Source organism: Suricata suricatta, chromosome 8 (genome assembly GCF_006229205.1).
Source record: "Suricata suricatta isolate VVHF042 chromosome 8, meerkat_22Aug2017_6uvM2_HiC, whole genome shotgun sequence".
Classification (NCBI taxonomy): Eukaryota; Metazoa; Chordata; class Mammalia; order Carnivora; family Herpestidae; genus Suricata; species Suricata suricatta.
In genome coordinates this window covers 32025385-32039379 of record NC_043707.1, presented here as the reverse complement: position 1 = coordinate 32039379, position 13995 = coordinate 32025385, and the positions used below count along the sequence as shown (strand labels likewise).

The 13995-nt window shown below is 43.3% G+C and overlaps 1 protein-coding gene across 6 annotated transcripts in view; it reads left to right on the top strand.

Moving 5' to 3' along the window:
- The window catches only part of TMEM225B (transmembrane protein 225B), a 47975-nt gene that overhangs the window by 16150 nt on the left and 17830 nt on the right, over window positions 1–13995 (top strand). The window contains exons 1-3 of one of the 6 annotated variants that reach the window (XM_029946888.1): window positions 575–711; window positions 950–1110; window positions 7169–7323. The exons of 1 other annotated variant lie outside the window; for it this stretch is intronic. The gene's annotated coding sequence lies outside the window, so the exon portion shown is untranslated. Of the gene's footprint in view, window positions 1–574; window positions 712–949; window positions 1111–1312; window positions 1444–4103; window positions 4160–7168; window positions 7324–13995 lie in introns of those variants that run through there. 4 more of the 6 variants (XM_029946887.1, XM_029946885.1, XM_029946893.1 and 1 more) reach the window with 4 other exon arrangements.

Sequence of the window (13995 nt, the reverse complement as noted above, 5' to 3'; positions counted from 1 at the left end):
AGAGATAAGGTCAGTTTAAGTACTCCATACTTTTTCAGAGTTTAGCTGGAAACTTCCCTTATCATGAACAAATTTCTCTAACATTTTTACTGCTTCAACATATCAAATATGCTGGGCTCTTCGAACGTTGACCCTATTTCTAAGGCTTTTCTTCCTCTTTTAGCCCATTGGTACCGATATGTTCGTCCTCCTTACTTATACACTCGAGGTGCAACTGGGAGTCGCTGGAGTAGTGAAGGGGGTACACTGGCCAAGTTGAAGTCACAGTAGGAAAGGACGGGCTTGACTGCGGGCATAGATATGAAATTCGGGCCCAGCAGAGTCCCCGACTTGTTGTGATTCGGAAGAAGGGACGTGAACGTGGGTGGTAAAACGACAGGAGTCAAGGGAGGAGGCAAATGGGGTGCACATGGGACATTGGCAATGGAAAAGAAGGAAACCAATTTAGACCCTAGGTCCACTTGGGCGATGAAATGCAAATAGAGGTCTGTCCCATCCTCCCTCAATCCTTCCTTGGAGAAAGGCGAATGCCAAAGGAGGCCCCATCCTTAAACCGCTTTGAGCCCAGCTCCCCGGAGGCCCAGGAGAACCCACGATCGAGAGGAGACCTCCGAGTTGCCTAGACGGACCCGGAAGTGCGCGCGGCGGAGCCCGTTTCCAGACCTGCCCGGGGGGGCCCGAGGTGGCCGCCGCTACGGAGCGGCTGCACGAGTGAGTGTCGGGGCTCCGGACTAGGGCTTCGGGTCCGCCCCGTGGCTGAGGGAAGCTCGGACTGCGGAGGGGGGCTCGGGCTGAAGGGATGGCCGCGGTGCCGGGTTGGGGTCGCAGGCCTGGCCGCACCCCCGTGCCAGGGCCTGGCTGGCCTTGGGAGGGTGAATTGGGAGTCTCTTCTGGGAGAGCTTTACCTGCCTGTTTTCCCTGCATCTGCCCTCTTGTCCCTTTCCTGAAGTGACTGCCGGTCCGTTGTGTCCTGCTCTGAAGAAATTTTAGATCAAGTGTTGGCCTTGGAGCAGTACCAGAGATTGGACCCAGCCCATGGAGAAGCTGCCTGAGCAGATGTCCCCGGAGTCCAGTGCCCATCCGCCGAGCAGGAGCCTTGAAAGAGCAAGGGTGAGGAGCTGACCTAGCTGGCTTTCTTTGTTTAAACTTAGTTCTTCCCACCGCCTCCTCAGATCAGATGGACACGATTAACCTTACAAATAGAATTGTCCTGTGAAAAGCTACTGCTTTTATCATTATTATTATTTAACCCTAAGGCTAAATTACGTGTAAATAAAGCCTGTAACCAACGTCTCCTCTCTGTGTGGAGCAGATTTGCCGCAGCAGCACTCTCCTCGCACTAAGTCTTGGAGGATCAGTCATTCCAGTACCTGCCAACTTGCTTGGCCTTTGGAGAAGCTCAGTAAATGTTCTGTGAATAAAGAAATGAATGAACCCAGCCAAGTAAGTCCCATCCTGCAAGTACCAGTTAAAGAGTGGGCTCCTCCACTCATTTCACCCAAGCTCACCTTCCTCGTTAGGGAAGATACATTTACCACCCATCGTATAAGCTCCAAGAGGGTGCCTTGCCTGTGGAGTACAGTAGATAAGCCAGCCACCTGCTGATGGAAAATTAGGTTAAACTATAGGAATCAACACTTTTATTTCAATCTGCCATCCCACCATTATCTGGTGTATATCTGGCCATAAGAAAAAAAATGGATATGAATTATTTAATTGGGAGACACAGGCTTAGATAATCCTCATCATGGACTCTGAGATGGCTTATGTTTGGGGAGATTTTCTTTTACGCATTTGTGTGTAAAAACTATGTTTCAGTCTAATTTTTAACTTGGCAAATATTTATTGAACTGTTATTATGAGGTGTTGGAACTAAGTTGAAAGAAAACCCAACCCCTACTCACCCACAAACTTGAGTTAGAAGAGTTCACCGAGAGGCTTTGGGTTAATAAACAATGTGGAAGTTCACAGGAGGAGACCCCTAGGAACTGGGTATTGGCCCAGGAAGTCTTAGGAAGTCACAGGTTTGGCTTTGAAAGAATTTAAAGTTCAAGGGATTACGTTTCAAGTGAGAGGGGGCAGGTGCTTACTACAGGCTCCCTGTTGTCAGCCTTTCTAAAAAGCCTGTATTCACTTCCTAAAATACTCATTTACTCCTGTTAGTTTGCAGTGCCCACTGCATCCAGTCCATACTCCATAACCTGGCATTCAGGGCCCTCTGCAGTGTGCCCTCAACCCATCTTGGGAGTCTTTCTCTAGTGTTCCCCAAAATAAACCAAGCAAGACGGGTGTGTCTGCACAAGGTAATGCTGAAGACACTTTGCACTATCCACTGTTGTGCCTTTGTGTCTTTTTCCAAATGCATTGCTGTCCCCTACATTCTCTGCCTATCTGTATGCCACTCATCCCAGTGTCCTGTGCAAGACAGCTTCCTCCATGAAGTTTCTGAAACAGGCTGTGAGGAAGGAAACAAACAGATATAAAAGACATTTACATGAAAACCTGCAGGATTTGGTGGCTGATTGAGCGTTAGGGGGAAACTAGGTACAATCACCTTTGTTCCCTTCACTGTCTCTTTAAAAAATCACAAGTTACTATTTGGAATGCGGCGCACTGCTTCTGCTCTATCAGAACTGATTATATCAAAGTTGCCAGTGGCTTAACCTATAATGAATCCATTGGACGCATTTTTTCAGCTTTAAGTTTTTGACCCCTTAGTATTTTCTGTTGATGTGATCAGTCTTCCTCACACCTCTTGTTTTTTGGTTTTAGAACCGTCATTTTCTTCTGGTTTTCCTCTCGCTTTCTCCGAGCCTTTCTCACTCCTGTTTCTCCACCTGTTTTTAAACATTGGTTTTCCCCAAGACTGTTTCACTGCTGTGGATGATCCTATCCCCTTGCAGGACTTTACTTAACCACTGTTTGGTGCCCTTGCTGCCAGCTGGCTCCTGAATACTAGATGTTCATGGGTGTATCTCGGAGCTCACTGTTTACTGCCCGTCCCCACTTCCCTCCCCTGCCAGTGACAACCTTGGTTAATTTTAGTAACTGATTTTCCCAAGCCAGAAAACTTGGGGGTCATACTCTACTATTCTTCCCTCCATATTCAGTCAGCCACCAAATCCTGTCAGTTTTTCTTCAGAAAGTGCCTGATTCTGTTGCCTATCACTGCCATTTCCTCATTTTAGGCCCATCCTGTTTTTCTTGGATTGTTAACACATCGCTATACTATTGGTCATGCCCCCTACCTGCCCGCCTCTAGGCTCTCCTCCATACTGCTGCCAGAATGAACTTCCCTGGGAACAAATTTGATCATGTTAGTCTCTGCCTATAAAATAAAGTCCAAAGCCCTGGGTATGGCTTATATGCCTCTTCCTTTGTGGCTCTTCTCTATTTTTCCGCTGTATCTCCTGCTTCCTGCTTACGTGGAGCATACATTTCAGTCACACTGAATCTTTTCTTAATATTCCTTAAACTTAGTGTTCCCTTTGATGTTTCTGAACCTTAGCATATGCTATTACTGTTGCCTGGAATAGTCTTTACCTTGTAGATCCTGATCAGAATCAAGATCCAACTTCAAGTCATTCTTTGAGGATGCCATCTTCAATTCACCTGGGTAGGGGTTGTCCTTCCTAATTTTGCTTTGAGGCACCATTATAATCCCTCTACCAGTAGGTGGTCTGTATGTTTCTTGTTTGGGTAAATCATACAGGAAGTGTATTCATTTCCTAGGGTTGCCGTAACAAATTACCAAAACTGCGTGGCTTAATACAGCAGAACTGTATTTTCACTGTTTTGTAAGCTACAAGTACAAGAGGGCTGATCTACCTTTGAAGGTTCTAGGGAAGAATTTCTCCTTGACTGGTCCTAGCTTCTGGTGGTCCCCGGCAATTGTTGGTGCTCCTTGGCTTATGGCTACATCACTCAATCTCTATCTCTGTCATCACATAGCCTTCTTTCCTGTATGTTTCCATTGTCTGAACCTTTTTCTCTTTCTCTTATAAAGATACCAGTCATTGGATTTAGGCTTCCCCACCCCACCCCCGCCCCAATCCATTATGACCTCATCTGAACTCTGAAAAGACTCCTTCCAAATAAAGTCACATTCGGAGATACCAGTGGGTGTGAATGGGGTCAGGGCACTATTTGACACAGTACAGTAAGTATTGCTCATTTTTAATGCTGTTAGAAGTGAATATACCTGGGATCACACAGCTTTATAGTTAAACTACTTGAAGAACTGCATAGATATCCCCCTTTCCTTTAAATTAAAAGCAGATCAGCCAAGAAACTTTCTTTTAAACCTTTGTCCACAGGGACACATTTGATTTGCTATATAAGAGGGCAACTGCTCTCTTCTTGGGTTTTTCTAGCTCTGTCTCAGACTGGCCACTGTCCGCTGAGGCATTCTGGGGGATCCTGCTATCTACCAGAGTTTGGACCCAAGTTTTTGATATATCTTTTTAATTTTTTAAATTTTTTAATTAAAAAACTTTTTTTTCTGTTTTTTATTTATTTTTGAGAGACAGAGACAGTGTGAGTAGGGGAGGATCAGAGAGAGAGGGAGACAGAATTTGAAACAGGCTCCAGGCTCTGAGCTAGCTGTCAGCACAGAGCCCGATGCAGGGCTCGAACCCACGGACCGTGAGATCATGACCTGAGCGGAAGCCAGACACTTAACTGAGTGAGCCACCCAGGCGCCCCATCTTTTTAATTTTTGTTAAATATTTGTTTATTTTTGAGAGAGAAATAGAATGAGTGGGAGAGGAGCAGAGAGAAAGGGAGACACAGAATCTGAAGCAGACTCCAGGCTGTCAGCTGTCAGCACAGAGCCCAGTGCAGGGCTCAAACCCACAAGCTGTGAGATCATGACCTGAGCCTAATTCAGATGCTCAACTGACTAAGCCACATAGGCACCCCCTTCTTTTAAAACAATTTTTTTTTTTTAGATTTTATTTTAGAGAGCACAGGCAGGGGAGAGGGGCAGAAAGGGAGAATCTTAAGCAGGCTCTATGTTCAATGCAGAACTCGATGCAGGGCTTGATCCCATGGCGCTGAGATCATGACTTGAGCCAAAATCAAGAGTCAGATATTAAACCGACTGAGCCAGCCAGGTGTCCCTGATATTTTCTCTATAAGTGGCTCTGACCTATAAAGAGACCTACCTTTCTGAATTCTATTTGAGCCTCAGTCATGGAGACTTTTTATAAATGGTCTATTTGGGACCATCAATGATTTCCTGATGGAAGGGAACTTCCTTTTAATGAATTGCTGTGAAATTATCAGGAGCATTTTGAAGCACCTAATGTGCGCAGGGCTGTTTACTTAGTACTGGGCTTAGAGAAAAAGAAATGGAGGACAACTTTTATTCTGAGACAGTGAATATAAATCGAAGGGAACACACACACACACACACACGCACAAAATGAAAAATACTTCCGAGGAGAGGCCCAAAGACTATGTGGTTAAATTCTACATAAACAAAGGTAGGAACTGAATGCTTTAGAGATTCAAAGGGGAGATGACTTCCAGTTGGGGTTAGAGCAGGGTTAGGTTTCAGGAAGGAGGCTGCCTTTGAGCTGGGTCATTGAAAGCCTAGGGTTTTTATAGGTGACATTAGGAGGCTGTTCCAGGTGGAGAAGAAAGATGTGTGTGGGGATATACATGTTCAGGAACCGGTTTATGTTAACTGTGGTATGGAGAAGATGTGTAAGGCGGAGTGATGTAAGATTATGGGAACATAATGCCAGGCCCAAGAGCTTAGCTTTTGTTTGGCAGATGTTGAGGTATGTTATGTTAGCTTTTTAAACAGGAGGCTAGCTGGTGAGCATTGTATATGAAGGAAGAGAATCTGACTTGTTGAGTGTGGTATGGGAGGTGACAGATGATTAGGATCTGACTTTAGGACCTTAATAGTGCTAACAGGAAGGTAGGGACAAAAACCAAGAAGTGTGCTGTAGGTAGAAGCAACAGTACTTGTTTACTGAGTGGAAGGGGGAGCAAAGAAAGGAGTCACTAATCATTGTCACCCCTTCCCTTTTTATTTTGGAAATACTCAAACTCCAGAAGGAGGAGCAGGTTTGAGACCTATTAGTCTCAAGAGACTGGTATGAGAGCCACATGGGAATGTGCTTTTAGATTATTGGCAATGCTGTAGTCTGTTATAAATATTCCCCATTTCAAGAGATGGGAACGCAATCCCTCCAGCTAATCAACCCAGAGAGAAACCGTTTCTTTCATATTCATATCCAGCAGTTAGTACTCCTGTCCACACGACCATCAACATTGTTTTCCAGAATCCAAGTACTTCTTACTACCTTTTCTGTCACCATCTTAGTCCAGGGCACCGTCATCTCTTCCCTGGACTATTGCAGCAGCCTCCTGGCTGGTTGTCCTGCCTCTACCATTGCCTTCCTACGTCTGCCCAAAATAGCAGCCAGTGTGATCCTGTTAAAATGCCAGGCCTTGTCTTCCTCTGGTCAAAGGCCTTCTGTGGCTTCCCATATCAGTGAAAGCACACCTCTTCTAGTAGCCTGTAGGGTCCTATGTTCTCGGATTCCCTTTTAATGTCTGTGACTTCATTTCTTACTGCCAATCCCCTTGCTGATTGCATTCCTATCACATTGCCTCCTTGAGCACCCAGGGCCTTTGCACTTGCTATTTCTTCTACGTGTAATGCTCTTTCTCAGATACCCTTATCTCCTTCAAGTCTGTGTTTCAGTGTCAATTTCTTAGTCCTTCGACCACAGTATGTAAAATTGGAACCTTCTGCCCATTCTCTTCCCCTGACACTTACTCCTCTTCTTTGCTTTTTCTCTATGATATGTGTATCTTCCTCTAAAAATATGTAATTTACAAGGTTTCTTGTCCAGCTCCCTTACTAAAATGAAATATCTTAGAAGGCAGAGTCTTTGGCTGTTTGCCCACTGGTGGAACTGTACCTGGCATGTTGTTGGTGCTCAGTAAGATGGATGTGAATGACTAAAGTGTCACAGGACTCATAAAGAGAAGTATTGAAGAATTCTAGAAGAAGGATCACTTTCAGCCTAATGAAGAAGGTGCTATTGAACAGAGCCTGAGAGTGGTAGGATTTACGTTCTTGAATATGTCGGGCAGGCTGTAAGATCCTCTGGCAGTGGGCCAAATAAAAAAAAGACTTATCCTCTAGGATACCTAAGGCTTCACCTGTTGGGGAGAGAACAGAGAGAGTGGCTCAACAAAAAGAAGAGGTTTGGTGTAGTGAAAAGGAACAGAACGAGGCTGGAAAGACAGAGGCCGGGTCAGGAAGATACAGAAGAAACCCTCATTTTCATATCTGCCCAAGTAAGTACAGAAGCATCTCCTGGTTCATGAAGCATTCCAAATCCAAGGCCAAATGGAAGCATGCCCAGGCTATTGTTCTTTGACTTTTGATGAGCTGATGAAGACTTTGGTAGCTTCTGTCTGGTGTTTCACCTTATTAGGGTTTACATTCTTACATCCTTATTAATGATCCCACTTTTGAAGGACTTCTGGGTTTAGATGCCTCTAGGCCTGTGGTAGAAATTTAGAAGATTTAGAAGGCTGTAGAGTTAAGCTATCCAAGAGAGCAGCAGCAGCTGCAATGGGCTAACTAAACTGAAATTAATTAATTCAATTAAATACAATGAAAAGTCCAGCTCCTCAGCAACATTTCAAGTGCTCAGCAGCCACGTGTGGCTGGCTACTGGCTACTGTATTGGACAGTGCAGATGTGGAACAGTTGCATAACCACAGAAAGTTCTGTTGGATTGTGCACAGTGAGTGACTTGAATTTATAGTACCAGGTCACTTTGGTACTTGCTAAAAATAACTGACCTGACTACGTAGTATTTAGGCTTGATTGATGCCTTTATCACTTTTTTTTAAAAGTACCTAACTTTTTAGACTTAGTCTCATATTTGCAATTTGTGTCTTATAAGGTAAATAGTTAAACACATGTGCAAATGGATATAAAAACATTAACCCAATAGTCCACTCACACCTACCATGAACTAATGATATCTATATAACAAATATCTATCTATATATCTATATAACTATATATATATCTATATATAACTATATAGATCTATATCTATAGAACTAATGGCTATCATTTAAAAGATGAGAAGTAACAAGTGTTGATGAAGATGTGGAGAAAAAGAATTATTTTTTTAAAATGTTTTATTATTTAATTTTGAGAGAGAGTGACAGAGCAGGAGTGGGGGAGAAGCAGAGAGAGAGAGACAGAATCAGAAGCAGGCTTCAGGCTCTGAGCTGTCAACACAGAGCCCGACGCAGGGTTTGAACCCACGAACTGTGAGATCATGACCTGAGCTGAAGTTGGCAGCTCAAGTGACTGAGCCACCCTGGAACCCCTGAAAAGGAATTCTTTTTAATTTTTTTTAAATTTATTTTTGAGAGACAGAGAGAGACAGCGCCAGCAGGGGAGGGTCAGAGAGAGAGGGAGATACAGAATCTGAAGCAGGCTCCAGGCTCTGAGCTACCTGTCAGCACAGAGCCCGATACAGGACTTGAACCCACGAACCGTGAGATCAGGACCTGAGCTGAAGTTGGCAGCGCAACCGACTGAGCCACCCAGGCACCCCTGAAAAGGAATCGATGTGGATATAAATTGATGAACTACCAATAGAACTACCATATGATCCAGCAATTCACTTCTGAGTATTTATCTGAAGGAAATGAAAGCACTAATCTCAAAAATATATGTGCACCCCACCATGTTCACTACAGCATTATGTACTATAGCCAAGACATGGAAGCAGCCTAAGTGTCCATCGATGGATGAGTGGATAAAGCAGATATGGTATACATACAAATACGCATGTGTGTACACAGTGGAATATTGTTCAGCCATGAAAAGAAGGAAATCTGTCATTTTCGGCAACATGGATGGACCTTGAGGGCATTATGCTAAGTGTAATAAGTCAGAGAAAGACAAATACTGTATGATCTCACTTATATATGAAATCCAAAAAAAAAAAAACCCCAACAAAACAACAAAACAAAAAACCCCATCCCAACTCATAGATAGAAAACAGCCTGGTGGTTGCCAGATGTGGGGGGTGGGCCTGGGGGAATTAGATGATTGGGGTCTCACAAGGTAGAAACTTCCAGTTACAAGGTAAATAAATCCTGGGGATGTAATGTACAACATGGCAAGTATAGTTGATAATGCTGATTTGTATGTTTGAAAGTTGCTGAGAAGGGGCGCCTGGGTGGCTCAGTCGGTTAAGTGTCCGGCTCCGGCTCAGGTCATGATCTCACAGTTCATGGGTTCAAGCCCTGCATCAGGCTCTGTGCTGACAGCTCAGAGCCTGGAGCCTGCTTCCAATTCTGGGTCTCCCTCTCTCTCTGACCGTCCCTGCTCACGCTGTCTCTCTCTGTCTCTCAAAAATAAATAAAAAACATTAAAAAAAAATTTTTAATAAAAAAAGTTACTGAGAAGACCTTATAAGTTCATATTACAAGAAGAAAATTTTTATAAATACAATATCTAAATTGAACATACAGAGGATGGGAGGATATCTAGAGGTGGAGAACAAGTGATAAGACATCACAGATAATTATTAAATTTCTAAAATGACTATTGGCAAATGAGCTCAGAGCTGTTTACATTCTAGGCTTTCACTGCTGATGGAAATGCTGCGTTGGATATTCCTCAGCACTCCCTTCTTTCAGAAAGATCCCTCTTAGTAGAGGGTCTGCTTTCTCTAATACCACTGCAAACAAAACAAAACAAAACAAAACAAAACAAAAAAACTTCTCTAGCTTTAGTAAGCTGTATTTCAGGAGTATTTCTTAAGGGGAGGAATGTATTAAAGTAAACTGGCAATGTTTTTCTATCATGTCTCTCTTAAATGCAGTAAGGGTGCAGGGTTTGTTTTTGTATGTTCTGTTAGAGTTGAAATTGACTGGAAATATTTCTCTCTACTCCATGCTTCATATTGTAAATAACTTTTCCTCTTCTCTCCTTTCCTTTATTAAATCTTCCCAATCTGCAGTATTATTAAAAGATTCATATAAGTAGGGCTGAGTGTGTCTGTCCATGAGAGATGCCCTGGTGAGGAAGGTGTTGGCATCTGATTATGGGAAGGTAGTCCTTCCTGTTTCCTCAGAGAAATCTTGAGGGCAGGGTACCATGTGGCCAGAACCCCTGGAGTAGGGTACTTCTCTTTAATTGATCTGATCAGTCCCTGTCCCTCCCCACACAGAGACCCCAGCATCTCCCTTCTAGTGTTCTGAGACAGTTCTACTCCCCCCAAACACTACTTTCCATTCTGCTAATCCCAGTACATTTGTCTGGTTTGCTGCTTCATATATAAACCCTAATTTTAGTTTCCCACTGCTTTCTCCAAATCTACACAACTTATATCCATCTTTTCCCTATACTGCAAGGCTATTTTTCATACTTGTTTGTTGAATCAAATCCTACAGGAATACTTGGACCATCCTATTTCCCACCAGGAGTTTTTCTTGTTACATTTTGCCTTTTTAATATTTTCTGTCAGATGGTGAGACCTGGACTGAGGATCAATTAATTATAAAGCAGAAAACTCTTGAAGTAGGGCTACGGCTACATGAAGGAGATGAATGTGAACAAAACAAACACAAGGGGCCCTATGAATGCGGATGAAACTTCTGTAACATCATAAACTCTATCCAACAGCTACAAATTCTTAATTGAAGAGAAATCCCAAATGTATAGTATAGGTGGAAAATTGTTTAAGTGGAACTATACCTTTTATTCAACATTAAAGAATCCACACACAAGAGAAACCCTGTGTCATGAATGTGGAAAAGCTGTCAGTCATCGTTCAAACGTTATCCAGCATCAAAGAATACATACTGAAGAGAAACCCCGTGATTGCAGTAACTGTGGGAAAGCCTTCCAGCGCAGCTCACAGCTTATCAAGCATCAGATAACTCATACAGGAGAGATCCCTTATATATGTAATGAATGTGGAAAAGCTTTTGGTTGGAGCTCAAGTCTTACTTGACACCAGAGAACCCACACAAGGGAGAAACCCTATGTGTGTAGTGAGTGTGGGAAGGCCTTCAGACCGAGCTCAAATCTAGTAGAACATTAGTGAGTTCATGACAAAGACCATATGAATGCAATGACTATGGGAAAGCTTACAGCTGTAACTCACACCTCGTTGAACACCAGAGACTCCACACCAGGGGAGGCTCTTTATGATGCCAGCAAGTGTGGGAAATCTGTTAGTAGGAGTTCACTTCTTGTTAAACACCATAGCATTCACATTGGAAAGAGACCCTAGGAATGTAGTGAATGTGAGAAGGCCTTCAGTAGGAACTCTCACCTAATTCAGCTCCAGAAAACTCACCGTGGAGTAAAAGCTTCTGAATGCAAGGAATGTGGGAAAACCATGCACAGTTCATGCTTTTCTGATCATTTAGGCATCCATACAAGAGAGAAACTGTGAATGAAATGAGCATGGTAGAGCCTTTGATCAGAGTTCAGCTGATTGAATGCCAGAGAGCTCACATGGGGGAGAAAACCTTTGGGTTTCATGAAGGTGGACAGCCTCCAGTCCTAGTTCAACTCTTATTAAGATGTGGAAATCCAGATAGTGGATAGATCTCATGGATGTGTTCAACACATGGAAACCTTTATTAGACAGAGTTCCTACCTTATTCAGCATCAGTAGATTCACTTTGGAAAAAAGTGTGTCAGAGAGGGGCATAAAAGGGAACTTATGCAGCACAACCAAATTGGTGGCTAAGTGAAACCTTCAGTTAGTGCTGCTGTTTATTTGATATTTAGGATCTGCATCGCAGGGAGAGTCTGTGGTTTGCTTTTCAGATCTTCCCAGTTGTCCACTGAAAATGGAATGAGTTAGGTCCATTCCAGGGAAGAAAGAATCAGGGAATTCTGGATTCAGACTCAGATCAGGAGGGTAGCAGGGTGACCTTTGAACCCAGTAGCTCTCCTTCTATCTCATCTATTCTGTTTGTTGTAATTCTCGTTGGAAGTGGCTCTTGGGTCTTGGACCAGCATTTTGCTCCTCAGTGTCCTGCAGATTATTGAATCTCATTTTGTTTTATATGACCTAAATGCACTTAATAAACAGGTAGATTTTCTAGCCAAATAACTTGTCAGTATGACATGTCATGGTCTTTGCTATGTGTCAGCTTGGGTAGGTTGAAATGCATTTGCCAGACTTCCCTTTTCTGTAATTTTTGGTTCTTGAGGGCTAGAGAGGGAGATTCTTGGGAGGCTAGGAGGCTAGTAGAAAAGCAGCGGTTATTTTGTAGCTCATTCATGTTGTTGCCGGTCAGCAGCTGGGCCTGCAAAGGGTCCACCTTCCCCTGGGTCCTCCTTTGCCTTCCCTAGGTTGTGTGTGTGTGTGTGTGTGTGTGTGTGTGTGTGTGTGTTCTCATGGTTTTACTTCTCTAACTGAATCCTAGTCCTATGCATGCTCACTGTTCTTGTGACAAGTACATATTTATTTTAAGTTTAGATAGAGAGAAATGGTTAACTTCTAGCTGTTTTTGAAACAAAACAAAACTTTGATAATAATTTTCAAGATTCCCTTTGAGGAAAAGCCACAATTTAAACTCCTTTATAAGAAAAGTTACATCATAACCTAAGGCAGAGCTTTACTACTGTGTAATTGTTGAGGAAAAAATTGAATAGCAAAGCAGTTGGATAGTGTGATCCAAAATGGATAACTTTTTAAAAAGATTTTTTTATTTGGGGGCATGTGGGTGGCTCAGTTGGTTGAGCATCTGACTTCAGTTCAGATCATGATCTCATGGTTTGGGAGTTTGAGCCCCTCACTGAGTTCTCTGCTGTCAGGGCAGGGCCCTCTTTGGATCCTCTGTCTCCCCTCTCTCCCTGCCTATCTCTGCCGCTCCCTCACTCATGCTTACTCACACGCTATCTCTCTCTCTCAAAAATGAATAGGATTTTTTAAAGAAAGCTCTGCACCTAGGAGTGCCTGGGTGGCTCAGTCAGTCAGGCGTCTGACTCTTAGTTTGGGCTCAGGTCATGATCTTGAAGTTTCCTGGGTTCTGGCCTGCATCGGGCTCTGCGCTGGCAGTGCAGATGGAGCCTGCTCGAGATTCTCTCCCTCTCTCTTTGCCTCTCCCCTACTCACTCTGTCTCTGTCTCTCTCAAAGATAAATAAACTTAAAAAAGGAATTTAAAAAAGAAATCTCTGCACCCAATGTGGGGCTTGAGTTCATGACCCTTAGTCAAGAGTTGCATGCTCTACCAACTGCACCAGCCAGGTGCCCCCATAATGGACACAATTAAAAAAAAAAACACTTTTGAGTACTCATTTACCATGAATATTTTTTATCACTGAAAGAAATCCCAAAAGTATCTCTACTGGGTAGTACATTGTTAGATTTATCCTAGATATCTGAGAAAAATACCTACTTTGTTATAAATGCTTATTTCTGATCACAAAAAATAAGATTATCCCCCCCATTAGTCTGGATTAATGATTGTCTAAAATATCAAGTGAAAATCATACTTACATTGTGGACTTTTGAAATTTGCCTGTCCTGCAGTCTCCCTGCCTGGTCTGGTGCTCTGTGCACACAGTAGGCTATGGAATGAATCTGTTTACTGGACACCAAAGTCTTGTTTGTTTCAGTTCTCCTGTCTGCACTCCCCTGCCTTCCTCTCTGTATATCTGGATGTTCCAACTATGGACTTGCACTCTGTGAGGTCAGGTCTGAGCCCTGAGCTAGTGCGCCCTCTTACTCCACTGGGCATGTGATCCTCCGCGAGTCCCTCCCCACTCCTTTCACTACAGAAAGGGTCCTTCTCTTCTGTGGGATCTTGAGAAGCTTCAGGGATGAGGCAGGACTTGACAGGTTGGATTTGAAGGCTGGGCAGGATTTTTAAAAAGTGTATTTATTCATATTTAGAGTGAGAGAAAGCACGTATAGGGGGGCGTGGGCAGAGAGAAAAAGGGGGGTGATAGAGAGAATCTCAGG